This window comes from Lagenorhynchus albirostris, chromosome 4, assembly GCF_949774975.1.
Source record: "Lagenorhynchus albirostris chromosome 4, mLagAlb1.1, whole genome shotgun sequence".
Taxonomy (NCBI): domain Eukaryota; kingdom Metazoa; phylum Chordata; class Mammalia; order Artiodactyla; family Delphinidae; genus Lagenorhynchus; species Lagenorhynchus albirostris.
In genome coordinates this window covers 77,066,550-77,083,570 of record NC_083098.1, presented here as the reverse complement: position 1 = coordinate 77,083,570, position 17,021 = coordinate 77,066,550, and the positions used below count along the sequence as shown (strand labels likewise).

General features: G+C 37.4%; 1 protein-coding gene across 1 annotated transcript in view; it reads right to left on the bottom strand.

Moving 5' to 3' along the window:
* FRYL (FRY like transcription coactivator) overlaps nt 1-17,021 on the bottom strand; it is a 249,383-nt gene that overhangs the window by 172,595 nt on the left and 59,767 nt on the right. Inside the window, exon 3 of the mRNA XM_060148216.1 lies at nt 16,619-16,693. The gene's annotated coding sequence lies outside the window, so the exon portion shown is untranslated. The remainder of the gene's footprint in view (nt 1-16,618; nt 16,694-17,021) is intronic.

Genomic DNA, 17,021 nt, shown 5'->3' with positions numbered 1-17,021 from the left:
CCTAATAGATACTTCTTGATGTATCTGGTGACTGACAGTATAGGGAAAAAAAAAAAAAAAGGCGGTAAAGCTGAAACACTCAAAAGTGAGTCCTAGGCTTAGGTGACTGTGTGGACAGTGGTATTAACCATGGACTAGCCAGGTGTGGGTCACATCAAGAAGGGCTTGGACAACATAAATCTAAAGTACAAAAGGGATGTCAGAACCAGAGACAAGAGGAGGACAGAGACAGAAGAGAAGCAGACAGACAGCCAATCCCACAAGCTCTCCAACTTCTTCTCCATTTATGAGGGGGGTAAACAGAATTCACTATTTTCAAATACATGCTGGCCAACAATAACCACAAATTAACGAATTCAGCTGAAATGAAGAAAAATAAAAAACAAAAGAAGAGACAATAATTCAAACATGGCACTATAAAAGAGCAAATGAAATAAACAAGTGAGTAATGAAGGGACACAAGGATCAGAATTCCATCTAGATTTCTGGAGAGAAAGGTTTCAGGTCATGACCAAATGAACTGCTTATTTTAGAAGTATAAAACAAGTTTCTGAATTAATGGTCATAGCTATAAAAGGGTCTCATAAAAGTAAGTTTTAGACAAATGTCACAGATGGGATTAATGCATCAGTATATTCACAAATTAGCAGCATAAAACCAATAAAGCATTTTAACTAAGCTCAATAACTTGGGGAGTGGCTACCTATACAGCAATTGTATTACTTGTGAATGACGTAAAGTACAATTACTGTTACCTTCTTGACACAAGGTATTTATTAATAGCCTAACTTATTCCTAGCTTTTGGTTTAAGTTCTTTTTTATATATTTCACATGTAAAACAAAAAAATTTCTTCCTCTGCTTAAAATGAAGTAGTCCAGACCCTGTAATCATACTTTCTCCTCTGCCCTCACAAACCATACCAATTTGCTATCATTTGGCCCAATGCTAAGATATTATTATTTCTTGAATGAAAAAACTCAATTTCTGAATATACTTAAAATTGATTCTTGAGATCTTAAGAACTCTAGACATCAGAAGTTAAATTTAATTGCCTGAAATAATTTTTGAAGATACCGGTGATAAAAATCCAGCTACAAATTTTCTATTCAAAAGGCTAGCTATTGGATTTGTAGTTTTACAACATGCACAATGTATATTCACTGCCCCAAAAGAAACTAGAATTGTTAATACTAAGATACTTTCATTGTCAACACACGGTATACAGATATACTGAGAAGAAAAGAGTATATGCATTACAACTGGTCAATCCTACTGGGAAAGAATAGGTAAAATTCTATGAACCATGAATAAGGGAGAACATAAAATGTACTGTCCAAAGCAGGACTTTTTTGAGCGTGAAAATAGGCATGAACTATTAACAACATATCAGAACAGAGATGTAAACCATTAACTGTCCAAGGTCAGTGGAGACCAATGGTCACTTTATCCATGAAGCGCCATCACAAAGGCTCACGACTTCTGGCCAACACTTCCCTTTCTGAATTTTTCCTACCTTGTCAGTAGCACAATAAGCTTTCAGTCAACTAGAAATTTTTATTATTAGAGCCCCCTTTTATATCACTCAGTTTTAAAACAAAAGGGGTGAGTTGGCAAGGCTGTAATAAAGTGTAAGAGGAACAGTCTAAATCAGTAAAGGAAAGGAAGTGTCAAACTGCAGAGGCACTCAAATGTAAAGACAAAAATTACACTTAGGAAGTAGAGTCCCAGCAGTGTTAGGAAGAAAAGATGAAGAGATTGTCCAGTGTAATTAAATGGGCAAGGCCAAAACACAGGAAAATGTTTATGCATCGTCAAGCTTAATCATAATGTACTATATTAAAACTAATTTGGAAGAATTTACCTTCGTAATCTTAACATTCTTTAAAGCCCTATCCTAAACCTTATAAATCAGAACCCACTTGTTTATAAGATCCCCTAGGTCATTCTTAAGCACAGTAAAGCTTAAGAAGCGCTACTTTAAATTATATTAATACAAAAACATCATTATCTTGCTCATGTCATTTTTAGCACACACCTATACTTATTTAAAAATAGAGATAAAGAAAATTCAGGACCTCCCTGGTGGCACAGTGGTTAAGAATCCGCCTGCCAATGCAGGGGACAAGGGTTCAGCCCTGGTCCAGGAAGATCCCACATGCCATGGAGCAACTGAGCCCATGCGCCACAACTATTGAGCCTGCGCTCTAAAGCCTGCGAGCCACAACTACTGAGCCCATGTGCCACAACTACTGAACCCGCGAGCCACAACTACTGAAGCCCATGCACCTAGAGCCCATGCTCCACAACAAACAAAAGCCACCACAATGAGAAGCCTGTGCACCGTAACGAAGAGTAGTCCCGCTTGCCGCAACTAGAGAAAGCCCATGTGCAGCAATGAAGACCCAACACAGCCAATAATTTAATTAATTAAAATAATAAAAGATATATTCATTAAAAAAGAAAGGGAATTCAGAACCCTGAGAAATAATAAAGATAAATTTTCTGCATTCCTTACAAAGAACTTTTTAGAGTTTTTTTTAAAGTTTCTCTATCATGTAGACTAGAAATATATGCCACCTTATACTTCTTCTTGAGAACAGTATAAGAGATTGTCAGATGCCTTACCTAACCTTAAACAAATCACTCTCTAGAAACAGAAAAATCTATCAGAAGTCTAAGTAAAGGGGTTTCCCTGGTGGCGCAGTGGTTAAGAATCCACCTGCCAATGCCGGGAACACGGGTTCAAGCCCTGGTCCGGGAGGATCCCACATGCTGCGGAGCAACTAAGCCCATGCGCCACAACTACTGAGCCTGCACTCTAGAGCCTGCAAGCCACAACTACTGAGCCCACGTGCCACAACTACTGAAGCCCGCGCGCCTAAAGCCCGTGCTCCACAACAAGAGAAGTCACCGCAATGAGAAGCCCGCGCACCGCAACAAAGAGGAGCCCCCGCTCGCCGCAACTAGAGAAAGCCCTCACACAGCAACGAAGACCCAATGCAGCCAAAAAAAAAAAAAAAAAGTCTAAGTGAAAGTAGAATTTAAAATTTAGGTAAGGTGATAATAATTTACATCTGTAATATCTAAAATTATTTTGGATTATTGTTTACCAGTTTAAATGAATAAATCAATGATGGAATGTTCACTTGCTGATACAGCATTTAGGAAAACATAATTCTCAAAGGCAGACTGATCCTCATTTTGATCGCCATCTTTCTATAAAGAATCAGTCTTTCTAAAAAAAAAAAAACCTACAATGAATTACCTTTAGAGCTGATTTATTCTATTAAAAAATGACTAGGCTTAATAAATTTTATGATTAAAGTAAGGCAAAGTGTGTATTGTATCCACACATGTGGCAGGATAGGGTGATAAAGATGGGTGAAAGGTACCAGTGTTACCTAGTGGACAATGAGTTCCATTACGGAAAGGTCCATAAAACAAAATGACTGGTAAAAAGCAACCATTTCAGAACTCCACAGCAGGATATTAAAGGCATACAGGAAATGTGTTAAGCCAACAATTGTTATCTTTAAAGAATAAACCATCTGGCCTTTCCACAAACAGAGAATTGCATAATTTTTTTAACTGGAGAGTCTTTAAAGATCACGTAACATAACCCCTTAAATTTTAGATAAGATAGATAACTGAAGCCCAGGGAGAATAAGTGAGAGAGTCGGATCCCAAATCAAATTAATAAATATTTATTGAACACCTACTATGGATAAAACACTACTCCAAGGGTTACAGAAAATAAGTATAACAGTGAACCGCTTCTTCAAAGTTTCCATTCTCTATTTCCCAGGTAAATTACCTGCATGAGCTCTCTGATGTTAGCAATATCCTTTTCCATATTCTGGCTTAGGGTTGGAATGTCTAGGCCCCCAGGCCAAATCTGGTTCATCACCTGATTTGTAAATAAAGCTGTACTGAAACACAGCCACACACAGGCATTCACATTTCATCTAGGCTCCTTTTGCTCTACAAAGACAGAGCAGAGCAGTTGTGACAGAGACTCATGGCCTACAAATCCTGAAATATTTACTATCTGACCCTTTCCAGAAAAAACTTGTATTCTAGATCATCTTTTGCTTGATTTGAAGGATTTTCTTTTCTTTTTTCATTTTCAAACTAATGGGAGGCTGCTTTTGCCTCAGGAACCACTGCCCACTGAGCGATGTGCTAGATGGTTTTGAAGGAAGAAGTCAGTGGGCTAAATATGGCAACTGACAGCAGCTCTTCAGAACAAGCGAAAACTTGCTCTGGCACATAAAGGACAAGAACCCGAGGACAGAAGACGCTAACCGTCAACAAACATTTAATAACTGCTTCCTAAGTGCCTGCCATGGGGCTGAGCTCTGGGGCTACCCACGTAAAGAAGACCAACTCAGTTCTCAAAGCACTCAGTATCTGGAAAAAGAAACAATACTTTTATATTAAATGGAATAATAGAAGCTAGTGGACAATGACAGAGAATAATTAATTGAGGTTGGGGGCGAGGGAAACTAGTCAACCCCAAGGACAGTCACACAGAGACTTCTATTCCCCCTGCAGAGTTCCAGTTTCAGGAAGTAACCAGGATTGGAAGCTTATAACTATGTATGGTTGCCTCAACCCAAAGGCCACTACTTATAGGTGGGTGGAGTTAACCCTTGGGCTGTATGTTGCTTCCTGAATTCCTATTATAGCACACTTTATTTTTGTTTAACCTTCCTAATATATTCTTTTAGTTACATTTTAAATTTACATTCAGCTTTAGTCATCTCAACCTATTTTACTGTGCATTTTCACTTCTTTGTTATTTTTTTAGAATCTTTGGATATAGATATTATTTTCTATCATTTTATTCATCTTTTTACACATTCTTTCAGTATTTTTGCCTAATATTTATTTATATTTTTCTTATACCCTTTTGTTTCAACTATTTTATCTTATTCATAGTATCTCCTTCCTTTTGCTTTTCTAAGTGAAAATAAACAGGGGTGATGATCAAAATAGTCAGCCACCAGGAAGGTATGGTAACTGAACAATTTAACAAGCCCAGCCTCAGAGTGGAGGTGGGTCCTGGAGTCCCTGCTATGCCTAGGTCTCACCCTTTTGTTGGTGAATCCAGGGTGATCAAAGAGGGTCCTGGGGTAGGGCAGGAGGGCTGAAGCAGCAGGAGCACTTGGGGAAGGGATGTAGGAATAGCTAAGTATCAACTGATACGAGAAATTGTAATATTTTCACAACCAATATCATCATACTAGATAAACATCAATTCTGTGATTAGGAAATGGGAGAGTAAGTGGTATAGAGAGGAGACTATTCCAGGCCTCTTAAAATGGAGACAGATGCATTTTTATTTCGATTAACTTTCTTAAAAGTCCTTTCTAAAAGCCAAAGAAGTAAAGACCCTGACCCTAACTCTAGTCACACTTAACTGCCCCAATTTTTAAAAATATACATCTATTTACCTTGAGGAGACAGTCCAAAATGACCCTTCTTAAGAAACGTTAGGCTGGGACTTCCTAGTAGCGCAGTGGTTAAGAATCCGCCTGCCAGCTCAGGGGACATGGGTTCGAGCCCTGATCCGGGAAGATCCCACATGCCATGGAGCAACTAAGCCTGTGCGCCGCAACTATGGAGCCTGTGCTCTGAAGCCTGCGAGCCACAACTACTGAAGCCCACATGCCACAACTACTGAAGCCTGCGCGCCTACAGCCTGTGCTCCACAACGAGAGAAGCCACCGCAATGAGAAGCCCGCACACTGCAAGGAACAGTAGCCCCCACTAGCCGCAACTAGAGAAAGCCTGTGCGCAGCAACTAAGACCCAACGCAGACAAAAATAAATGAAATTTTTTTTTAAAAGTGTTAGGCTAACTTTAAAAACAGCCAAGAGAACCTACTGAAGTAATACTGTTACACTAACTTCTAAAAACCTTTGTATCTGAATCACAAGATCTTTTGGCAGTAGCTATTTGGAAGAGCCCCCATTATAGACAAAGAAGGAAAGCACAGGAGAAGGTGTTGCAACTCAAGTTCCCACGAACTGTCATGTAGCTATAAATCACATGCTAAAATGGTTCGGAATTATGCACAACGAAAAGACCTAGATCCAAATTCCTAGAATGTTTTCTACGATGGAATGCTCCAAAGATAAATCCTAGTTAAATTTGATTCATCTATCTCCAAGTCAAAAATTCAAAAGTTTTTTTAAACAGTAATAGCCACTATGTATGGAATCATGTATCAATTTTGTTACCATTTTTGGTAATCTTGAAAACAATGCTACAAAGAAAATATCATTCAAAGTGATAGGTGAGGTCAACTGGCCTAGAGAGATTAAGTAGCCTGTTCAAAGCCACGTAGCCAGTCACCAGTGGAGCTCAACTCAGTCTGGATCAAAGCCCCACTCCATGCCATTCTCAATACTTACTTCACTGCCTCTCTCCCATCACGCCTGTAGGTCTTTTCCAATCTCTCCTCTATCATGAGAATTCTCACAGACTCAGAAAAGGCATGAATATAACCACCCATAAGGCTTCTCCTGCAATCGCCAATGAAAACTACCTGAAAAGTACTCCAAAGGCCCTCTTAAGTAAGGGATCCTACTTGATTTCAGGACACTATGAAAGCCCAACACTTCCAAATCTCATTTATATAAACAAGAAGAATTCGTGAACTCCTTCACACACTTACACAGTGAGAACAAGGTATCATTTGGGTCAAGCCAGAAATTCCACAGCAGACTGATTATAATTTGGAGCTCAAGTTCTTCCATGACACTGTCCTGCCCAAGAATCTTTTAATGACATTTGAATTCCAAAGGATTCTCTGTCTCCTTTGGGCTGTTATCACTTACAAGCATTTGAAGTGGCGAAAGAAAACCTCAGAGCCCAGTCTTTGATGAACACTTAAAACACTCTTTACTCATCTCATTCCCTTCTAAAAAGAAACTGGCCTGCCATGCTATTCCTCTACCCAACATAGGGTGCATCAAACAAAAGCGAGCTATTCAGGAGATACAAAATCTAACCACTGAGAGCAACGGTTCGACAAAAATAAAACTAAAAAGATCACTTATTAAAGAAATCCAGTTAGTACTAGTTAGCATCCCCCATTCTTCACTAGTCAAATATAAATAGCAGCCTTTAAAACTCAACCAAAAGACATTTGGAATTTTATACAACAAGTGCTACGTTTTGGTCTGTTCCTGCTAATAAGCTGTGCTGAACACCTCAAGAGAGGTATACCAGTATACTATTTAATGTTTATATCCCATGGAGTCATTAACACTTTATAATGAAATGAAAATGTTTTTTATATATATATTTTTTTTTTTTTTTTTTTTTCTTCAGTACGCGGGCCTCTCACTGTTGTGGCCTCTCCCGTTGTGGAGCACAGGCTCCGGACGCGCAGGCTCAGCGGCCATGGCTCACGGGCCCAGCTGCTCCGCGGCATGTGGGATCTTCCCGGACTGGGGCACGAACTCGTGTCCCCTGCATCGGCAGGCGTACTCTCAACCACTGCACCACCAGGGAAGCCCTGAAAATGTTATCCTAATGTGAGTCTCAACTGTTTTTGTAAAAGTCATGTGAAACAGCTATTTACTTAATCAGCTTACATAACCAGAGTGTTACAGAAATAATTATCAACTGTTCGTTAAAGCGTAACACAGGATCTGAAAGAGATGCAGACATATTGGAATTAAAGTGTTTTCCTATTGAAATATAGCTCTTAATTAAAATGAAAGCACCAAAAAAAAGAAAAAGTATGTGTTCTTTGGTGGAACAATTAAACTTGATAGATACACTAGTCTTTTAAAAATAATTTAAACATAATCAAAAACATCAAACACTGCAGTGAGGTGGAGTAGAAGGACAAAATGCCTGACTTTAAAACAATGGCATGGGCTTCCCTGGTGGCGCAGTGGTTATGAATCCACCTGCCAATGCAGGAGACACTGGTTTGAGCCCTGGTCTGGGAAGATCCCACATGCCACAGAGCAACTAAGCCCGTGCGCCACAACCACTGAGCCTGAGCGTCTGGAGCCCGTGCGCCACAACTACTGAGCCTGCGCGTCTGGAGCCTGTGCTCCGCAACAAGAGAAGCCACCACAATGAGAAGCCTGCGCACCGCAATGAAGAGTCGCCCCCACAACTAGAGAAAGCCCACGCACAGCAAAGAAGACCCAACACAGCCAATAAATAAATAAATAAATTCATTTTAAAAAACCAATACACTTTCTGTGGGGATGACAAATATCAGTATTAGGAAATCCAATTATCCAAAAATAAATAAATAAAAACAGGCATGACTATACTGCTGAGTAGCCAAAAAACCTCAAATAATTTGGTTAAGCCTCTCTGAACTTTTAAAACTTTTAACAACCTATCTCACAGGGTTTTCGTGATGACTTAGGTAATATCTGCTCATTCAACCAATATTTATTGAGCAACTATTATGTTCCAAACCCTGGAACACATCAGTAGACAAAGCAAAGTCCATGTTCAACTTACATTCTGAGAGGGGAAAAGGGACAGGTATGCACTAAATGGGTAAACAAATTAGACCATTTAAGTTATTTGTAAATCAAAACAAGAAAACAATGCCCAGAATACATAAGGTGATCAAATAATGTTGACATATATTTAGTTCTGTTCAATGTCTCATTACCTCTGGTCTTGGTAAATTATAAAAATCAATTGTAATATATTTACACTCACTTATTCTTGACTCCAAACAGAATGAACAACAACAAAATTAAGGTTGATTCCATCAGAATAAAAATAACCCAGTCCTGGAGATACAAGGACTCTGCAGCTGTCACAACAGAAGCCCGTGGCAACACACTGCTTGATTCGTAGGATCTGACGCATAACTATGCCTAACATTCATTCTCCTTCAATGGTGAGACAGCCCTGAAGTATATTCTGAATCTGTGAAGGGCATTTTCTCCCCACCAACTCTGACGCCTGAAGATAAATATTAGTAGAACTGGCACAAATAGTATCTATCAGTGAAATCAGTCTCTGATCACATAATTAGGACTCTACACACAAAAAATTGGCTTTTTAAGCATCTTATGAATATGATTACATAACATGAACATTTTGATTCTTTTTTTATTAAGGAAGTAAAAGGACGCAAATAAATGATTTACTTCTTTAACAAAACTGCAATATTATACAACTATATAGAGTCCCTTTATGATAAATTATAACTGTTAACTAATCATTTAATCAAAAAGCTCCATTAAAGTAGGAGTCAGGGGCGTGGGGGGGGGAAATCAATAGGTCTATTAAAGGTTTTAACTTAAATATAAAATCCATGTTTATTCCCTAGACTTTTGATGTAGTGCCAAGTCCCTGTCTCTTAAGGTGAATTTGCTGATTACTCTGTTGTCTTTCTCGCCTAAAATACAGCTCATGTACATCACCTATGATACCTAGTTTCAATTTCTTCAAAGTGGAGTGGGAAGTTGAAGGTTTGTGAGGGCAAAATCCTTCCAATCTTGTATACTTCTCTGGTCTAAATGTAATTTAAAAGGAAACTTTTCGAGGAATTCACTTTTATAGAGTATGAGCAAAGTATTCAACTTTTTTACACCGAAAAGACTTTCTTTTCAGCCTCATACTTTACTGAATTATGTGATACCTAATTAAAATACATGATCACAATTACAAGTATAACTGGCATAAACAAGTTTGGTTTAAAACGCAACCAACTCTTGGTAAGCCCACACCTGAATCTGTTAGTAGCAGAAGCGGTGGCAGGGGATTTGAACAGTGTGCAGTGTACTACAGGCATTTGTTAATATATTTTACAGAGAAATAGAGTATTTCTGGTAAATCCAGTCTGTTGTTTGCGAATTTCTATCAAACTTTTAAAACTTTAGGTTACTTAATATTTAGAGAAAGTTAAAAAATGAAAAACTTTATTAAAAGTGAAGAAAAATGTTCTTCAAAGTATCAACCCCTGGGCTTCCCTGGTGGCGCAGTGGTTGAGAGTCCGCCTGCCTCTGCAGGGTACACGGGTTCGTGCCCCGGTCCGGTAAGATCCCACATGCTGCGGAGCAGCTGGGCCCGTGAGCCATGGCCACTGAGCCTGCGCATCTGGAGCCTGTGCTCCGCAACGGGAGAGGCCACAGCAGTGAGAGGTCCGCGTATCGGGGGGAGGGGGGGGGAATCAACCCCTGCAAATACCTCAAAATTCTACGCATATTTTTGTTAAAGAAACCATAAGCATCTATAAATATTTCTGGAGTTAAAAGTAGCAAGGTAAATTTCTATATACTGCAAACTTACCCTCTCACGAAAGTACAATTATCAATCCATATTACAATTTTGTCTAAAATTCCTTAGAAATAATTTTTTGTAATTTTGAATTAACAATTAAAGAAGTTGGAAACAACTGATCCAAATACAAAGCTATGAGATTACATACCAGTTTTTCTCTAAAAGAATACTTCCTTCTTTGCACTACTGATATGAAATCTCTTCATACTCTTGATCTCTCCTTTCATTAAATGAGCAAACTGTAACGCCCTTTAGAAGAACTGTACCCAGTTCTTTGCATGACTTCTGGATAAACTACTGCATTATCTCTATCCCAGAACCACCAGCAAACAGGAGGTAAATTCATTCATGCTGAGTTGCAAGTAATCAGTGTGTAGACTGGTGTGAATCATGTGGGTTTTATTCTTACATACAATATAAATTTAGTATCAAATTTTGAGATTCAAGAAAAGGACTTTATCAGTAAACTGAAATTTCAGAAACCAAATCTTTTTACAGATATTGCCAAAGAAGTCCCTTAATTTTAATAGTCATTCCCTAAAGTTGAATTTTATTTTTGAAGAGAAAAATGGGGCAAGAGTTATTCCACAAAGGACCTGTGGCCTCTGAAATTTCAAACAGATTCTTCAGTTGTTTCAGTTCCATGATTTTGCTTTATTTTGACTGATTGGTCAAAAGATATATAGCATAGAAAGCCCTTAATCATTAAATTGAGTGCTATTTGAAAATTAATGTAAATTACAAAATCTCATTATTATACTTTATAACATATATGCTATGTTCAAAAATGTGTAAGACAGTCTTTAAAAAAAAAAGGAGCCATATTAAACTAATGGGCATAGGATATTACATTTAAACACCAGGTCCCTTATATATGCTGTGGTACAGTGAAGAAAGCAACTAAATGATTCAAGACTGAAAGCTAAAGAGTAAATTTTTAATAACATAAATAACTGTACATATTAATACATTCATATTCTTCACTTATGCATATCTATACTGTTGAACACAAAACTAAGTACTGAATGATTTACAGATTTTAATTGAAATTAAGAGGCACTAACCCATCAGTAGTCTCACCTCCACTTTACCCACCCAAATGAGTGAAGAGTATAAAAAAAAAAAAGACTTCTAAAATCAGTATATTCTAGAAATGAATATTTCTTTTTAAAACTTAAAAGCTCCTTCTCCTTTCTTTTACATAATATTTTTAAAACAGAAATTTTAGTTTCTCCTAAGTATGACCCTATTTTTTTTTTATTTTTTTTTTTTTTTTGCGGTACGCAGGCCTCTCACGGTTGTGGCCTCTCCCGTTGCGGAGCACAGGCTCCGGACATGCAGGCTCAGGGGCCATGGCTCACAGGCCTAGCCACTCCACGACATGTGAGATCTTCCCAGACCGGGGCACGAACCCATGTCCCCTGCATCGGCAGGCGGACCCTCAACCACTGCGCCACCAGGGAAGCCCGACCCTATTTTTTAAACTGACAAGAAACAGTGTTAAGGAGAGTACAAAGAAATAGAGATACTGCCCTGGGGAGCTTAAATTGAGAAAATTCTGAAAAGTAACTTGGCATTGTCTATCAAAATTTTAAATGTACATAGAAATTTATACTAAGAAGCAATCATACAAAGGCATAAAGTAATACAATAAATGAATAAAGTAATAAAATAAATGGATATTTATTACATTACTTTTAATAATTAAAATTAAAGTCACTCAGTGTTCATCAATAAGGACTGATTGAATAAATTATGTCATACAATGGCGTGCATTATAAAGAGACAGAAAGATGGTTATGATGTATTAAATGAAAAAGCAAGTATCAGAACAGTTTAGGTAGTAAATCTCATTTTTAAATTCTATAAGTAAAAATGTATATGTGCATATTAAATATGCATAAAAAACAGCTGTAAGAATATATATTAAACTTGCAGAGGATTTACAGAAAATCTTTCTACTAAATATTACATTAATTTATATGAGCAGTTATATATTCCCTATAATAAAAATTCATAATCATACAGAATATTTTAACATTTTTAAGTGTTTTAGTCCAAATTTTAAAGCAGGCATTTTTTTCATCATCTTCCTAAAGGATTTTCCTTTTTTTTCCCCAACATTTTCTAGTTACCATATGCAAACCTGATTTTTCTCCTGACACATGAGTATCATCCTCTCAAACTTTAAAAGGCATTATATTCAACTTTGCAGAATTATATGAAATAAAGGTAGTGACACAAAATAATCATTATTATATTCAAAGATTTTTTTTTTAATATTTCATCCCAAATATTCTTTATCTTTAGAACAAAAGAATGGGACTTTTTTAAAAGTGATTTCTGTAGTGATAGATAAAACTCAGTATCTTGTTTTTCACATATATACCCTACCGATTGTAAAATAACTTTTTTCAATAAGTATAATCCTTCATCATAAAAATATTTTCCAAGATCACTAAACTGTTAACTTTACTAATGCCTTTATCTTGATCTATAGCAATCAATATTTCTCCATCTAAACTCAAAGCAAAATTTTGATACTAAAAAAATTTAGGCCCACTATATATTTACTCTATTTTTAAATTCTTTTTAGTATTTAAACTTGATTTTCAAAATAAAGATTTATGCTCACTAGAATTCATACTTGTAAAAATAATTTTACTTTTCTAAAATAAGTTTTTATTAAAGGATTGAAAATACATTTTTACTTTACCTAGTTGCTGATGTTGGTGTTTGTCATAATTACTGTGACCACTCTCCTCATCTACAGTCTTCTCTGATGAAGGCAAACTAAGAGGTTTCAACTTCAGCAATCTTGGAGGACTTCCCTGAAAACTCTCTCTAGTGTCCAAAACCACATCTCCCGAACGAATGGGAGAAACCACTCTCTTCAAAAAGTCCATTTTAAGGTTCTTCTACATTACTGGGCCCACGAGCACACAGAAGGGTGCTTGTACCAACTTCCTTGATGAGAAGGTAAGGTCCACTCTTTGTGTCAAAGAGCAAAGAAACGTCATGTGAACTTAGGTGGGTCGACTGCCAGCTGTTTTGAAGCTGATTTTTAGGACATTTGCTGTTCATACTGATAAGAAGTCAAACAGCTACCGACTGTGAAACTGCACTTCATATATACATGTACATGTACAATGGGTGTTAACAGCAATACTGGGACTATAAAGTGTTTAGCATCCATCTAGTTTAACATTTAGACTTTGAAAACCTACACTGTGATAATGTTAAGACAAATTTACTTTGGTCTGAGGAGTGTCTTACTTTTAAATATGCTGAACAACTTAAATGTGAAACAGTAACTTGTTTTCCAAAGATAATTCTTATCATTCTGAAAATTCACTAATAGACCGCAGGAACATCAAGTTTTACAGGAGGTGAAAAGGAGTAATTTAAAACTATACTGTATTATGAACATCGCAATATACTTTTAAACACACACACAAAAACCTCTTCATTATAATCAATCATAAGCATCAACAGTAGCAAAGGAAACCTTGGCATGAGTTACTAAAAAAAAATTGATAATTTAAAATGTATGAATCTAAGAAAATAAAGTTGAACAGTTTAAAGTATAAATATTTAATAAATAAACCCAGTAATCAACCTTACACAATTTATTTCCAAATAACTGAGCATTCTACTAAATATTTTAAAATAGCAAAAGTAGCTGATCCTACTGCCTTACTACAATCCAGAAGCATGACAAAATGCGCCAGTAAAAGGTGCCTACATAAGACTTTGTGAACTTAATGTCTTTTCTCCCTTCCTTTGCCGGTCCTCTGCTGGGGTTACTGGGGTTACGAAGTGACACGAAAGAAATGGAAAAAAAAAAAAAAAATGGGAACAGATAAGACGTAAACATCCCTAAACTAATCAAATTGATAACTTTGAAGGATACACATTTTAATAATAAAAAAAAAATGTGATTCACTTAGTGAAACACAAACACAATCTCATTCTTCCAACACTCAATATGAAGAAAATGCTCTACATATATTAAAAGATGAAGCATAAAATTGTCTACACAGGTATCAGGGAAAACTGTTGTAATATAAAAACAAGGAAATTTCTGGTCTGAATTGTCGCGTTTTTAATCCTTATTCTTCTGCCACATTAATAACGAAGTCAATTATTCTCTATTTCATTCATTTGAAAGATGTTAAGTAAAAGTCCTCTACACATAAAGCATTAATATAGTATTAAGGTTCAGAGAAAATTTAGAGGATTTATTAATGCAAATTCTGTCTCACGGAATCCTACAGTAAAAAGGGGGAAAAAAAAACACAACAAGAAGTCAAGTAAAGGACTCAAATTTCTTGCCCTAAAGCAGGACTGTACCAACTAGAAAAAAACACTGACTTTAAAAAAGTCCTTCTCAACAAAATAAAATTAACTTAAAAAGTCCTTCTCAGAAGTAGATTCTCTCTTAACCCTGGAGCATAAGAGGATTAAAAATTCTTATCTGATCAGCCTATTCCCTACACACAGAGAAAACAAACTGGTTAGAACCATAATCCATATCCCTTAATAGCCTAGGAGTTATCACTGTATCTTACAGGGTTTTTGTTTTGTCCATCTTACCTCATTCATTCTTTTTTTTTTTTTTAATTTATTTGGCTGCATTGGGTCTTCGTTGCAGCACGTGGGATCTTTGTGGCAGCATGCAGGATCTTTCATTATGGAGCGCAGGCTCTTCTTTGTGGCGCAGGGGCTTCTCTCTAGTTGTGGCATGAGGGCCCAGTAGTTGCGGCACACAGGCTTAGCTGCCCCACAGCATGTGGGATCTGAGTTCCCCAAATCAGGGGTCGAACCCACATCCCCTGCACTGGAAGGCGGATTCTTAACCACTGGACCACCAGGGAAGTCCCTCGTTCATTCATATTTTTTTAACTGAAGGATAACTGACTTACAATATTATACTAGTTTCAGGTTTACAACATAGGGATTCGATATTTTTATAATTATGAAAAGATCACCGTAAGTCTAGTTACCACCTGTCACCATACAAAGTCGTTACAATATTACTGACTATATTCCCTATGCTGTACGTTACATCTCCATGACTTATTTATTTTATAACTGGAAATGTGTACCTCTTAATCTCCTTCACCTATCTCACCCGTATCGCCAACACCCTCCCCTCTGGCAAGCCCGTTTGTTCTCTGTATCTGTGAGTCTGTTTCTGTTGTATGTGTGTTCCTTTGTTTTGTTTTTGAGATTCCACATATAAATGCAATCACATGGTATTTGTCTTCTCTGCCTGAGTTACTTCATTTAGCATAATACCCTCTAGATCCATGTTGTTTTTTTGTTTCCTCTTTACTGATACAGTCTCATATTCTTTAAAACAGGTGTCCCCAACCCCAGGGCTGCACAGCAGGAAGTGAGCGGCGGGCGAGCGAGTAAAGCTTCACCTGCCGCTCCCCATCATTCCCCATCACTCGCGTTACCACCTGAATCATCCCCACCCCCCATCTGTGGAAAAACTGTCTTCCACGAAACCGGTCCCTGGTGCCAAAAAGGTTGGGGACTGCTGCTTTAAAACTTATACGTGTGGTTTTCCTCAGGTCCCATTGTAGGTCTTCCTTATCTGTGGAGCCCAGGAACACAGTGGTATGCAACACATGCTGATTATGGAGGACAAGTTACCTTCATGTTTGTTCATGATGTACAAGACAACCATGTGTGTCACTGTTAACCTCACTGCTCTAAACCACACTTTCAACTGGAAAAAGGAAGGGCAAGGATTAGGTGTTATAGGAGGGACCACAAGATTTTTCTCAGATTTCCTTCATTCAACACATATTTGCCGAGCAGCTTCTTTAATGGCCTGTGCCCAATGCAAAGGCATTAAGGATATGTCTCCATCCCCAAGAAGCTTAACTCTTACAAGACTCCCTGTCTCAGCTGGCTAAGGCTTTGTTGAGCCTACATTATACTTCACTTTCCTCTGCCCAATAACCTCCCCTCTTTATAGGCTGTTGATCCCTAATAAACATCCCGGAAGCCAAACTCCCTTCTAGCATCAGTTTTTGGAGGACCCACCCTGAGACATACAGCAAGAGGGAAAGCATGGCACTCCAGTATCTGTTACTAGCTGAATCTATGCTGAATCTATGACAGGGAAATACCATAAAGCCTTGTTTGCATGCTGATATTTCTAAGATCTTTGGTTGATTATCACAACCTTGAACTCTTGGTAGAAGAGTTACAGGACTGAGAAATTATAATAAAGCCTAGTCACTCAAAGACAGCATTTAAAAATCTTTTTAGACCTCATGGTCACTATTTAGCCTTTGGAATATTTATTATAATCTTACCGTAGAATTCAAGACAGTAATTTCTTGGTGGTAAGTTGGATCATCTAATCCTGGCTGTGGGACTCTTGAGCAGTTCTGAGAATTAAGCATTTAGGTGTTAATCATCCAAGATTCAAATAAACGGCTTCAGCTCTGAAGAAAAACATGAGATTGACACATTAGATATGTTTATAAAAAGTACATCTGTGTGTGACTCATATCTACCCTTACTTCTGAATATATTATACTGCAGTGTCACCTGGTGCTACAGTTATCCCTCTTTCAATTAATGTTGCATTACACTTTTCTCTAAGATTTTATTATGAAAAATTTCAAACTAATGCAAAATTATTAAGACTAGTATAATGAACCCACCGTTGTTAACTCACAGCAAGTCATGTTGCATTTATATTTTCACACCCCC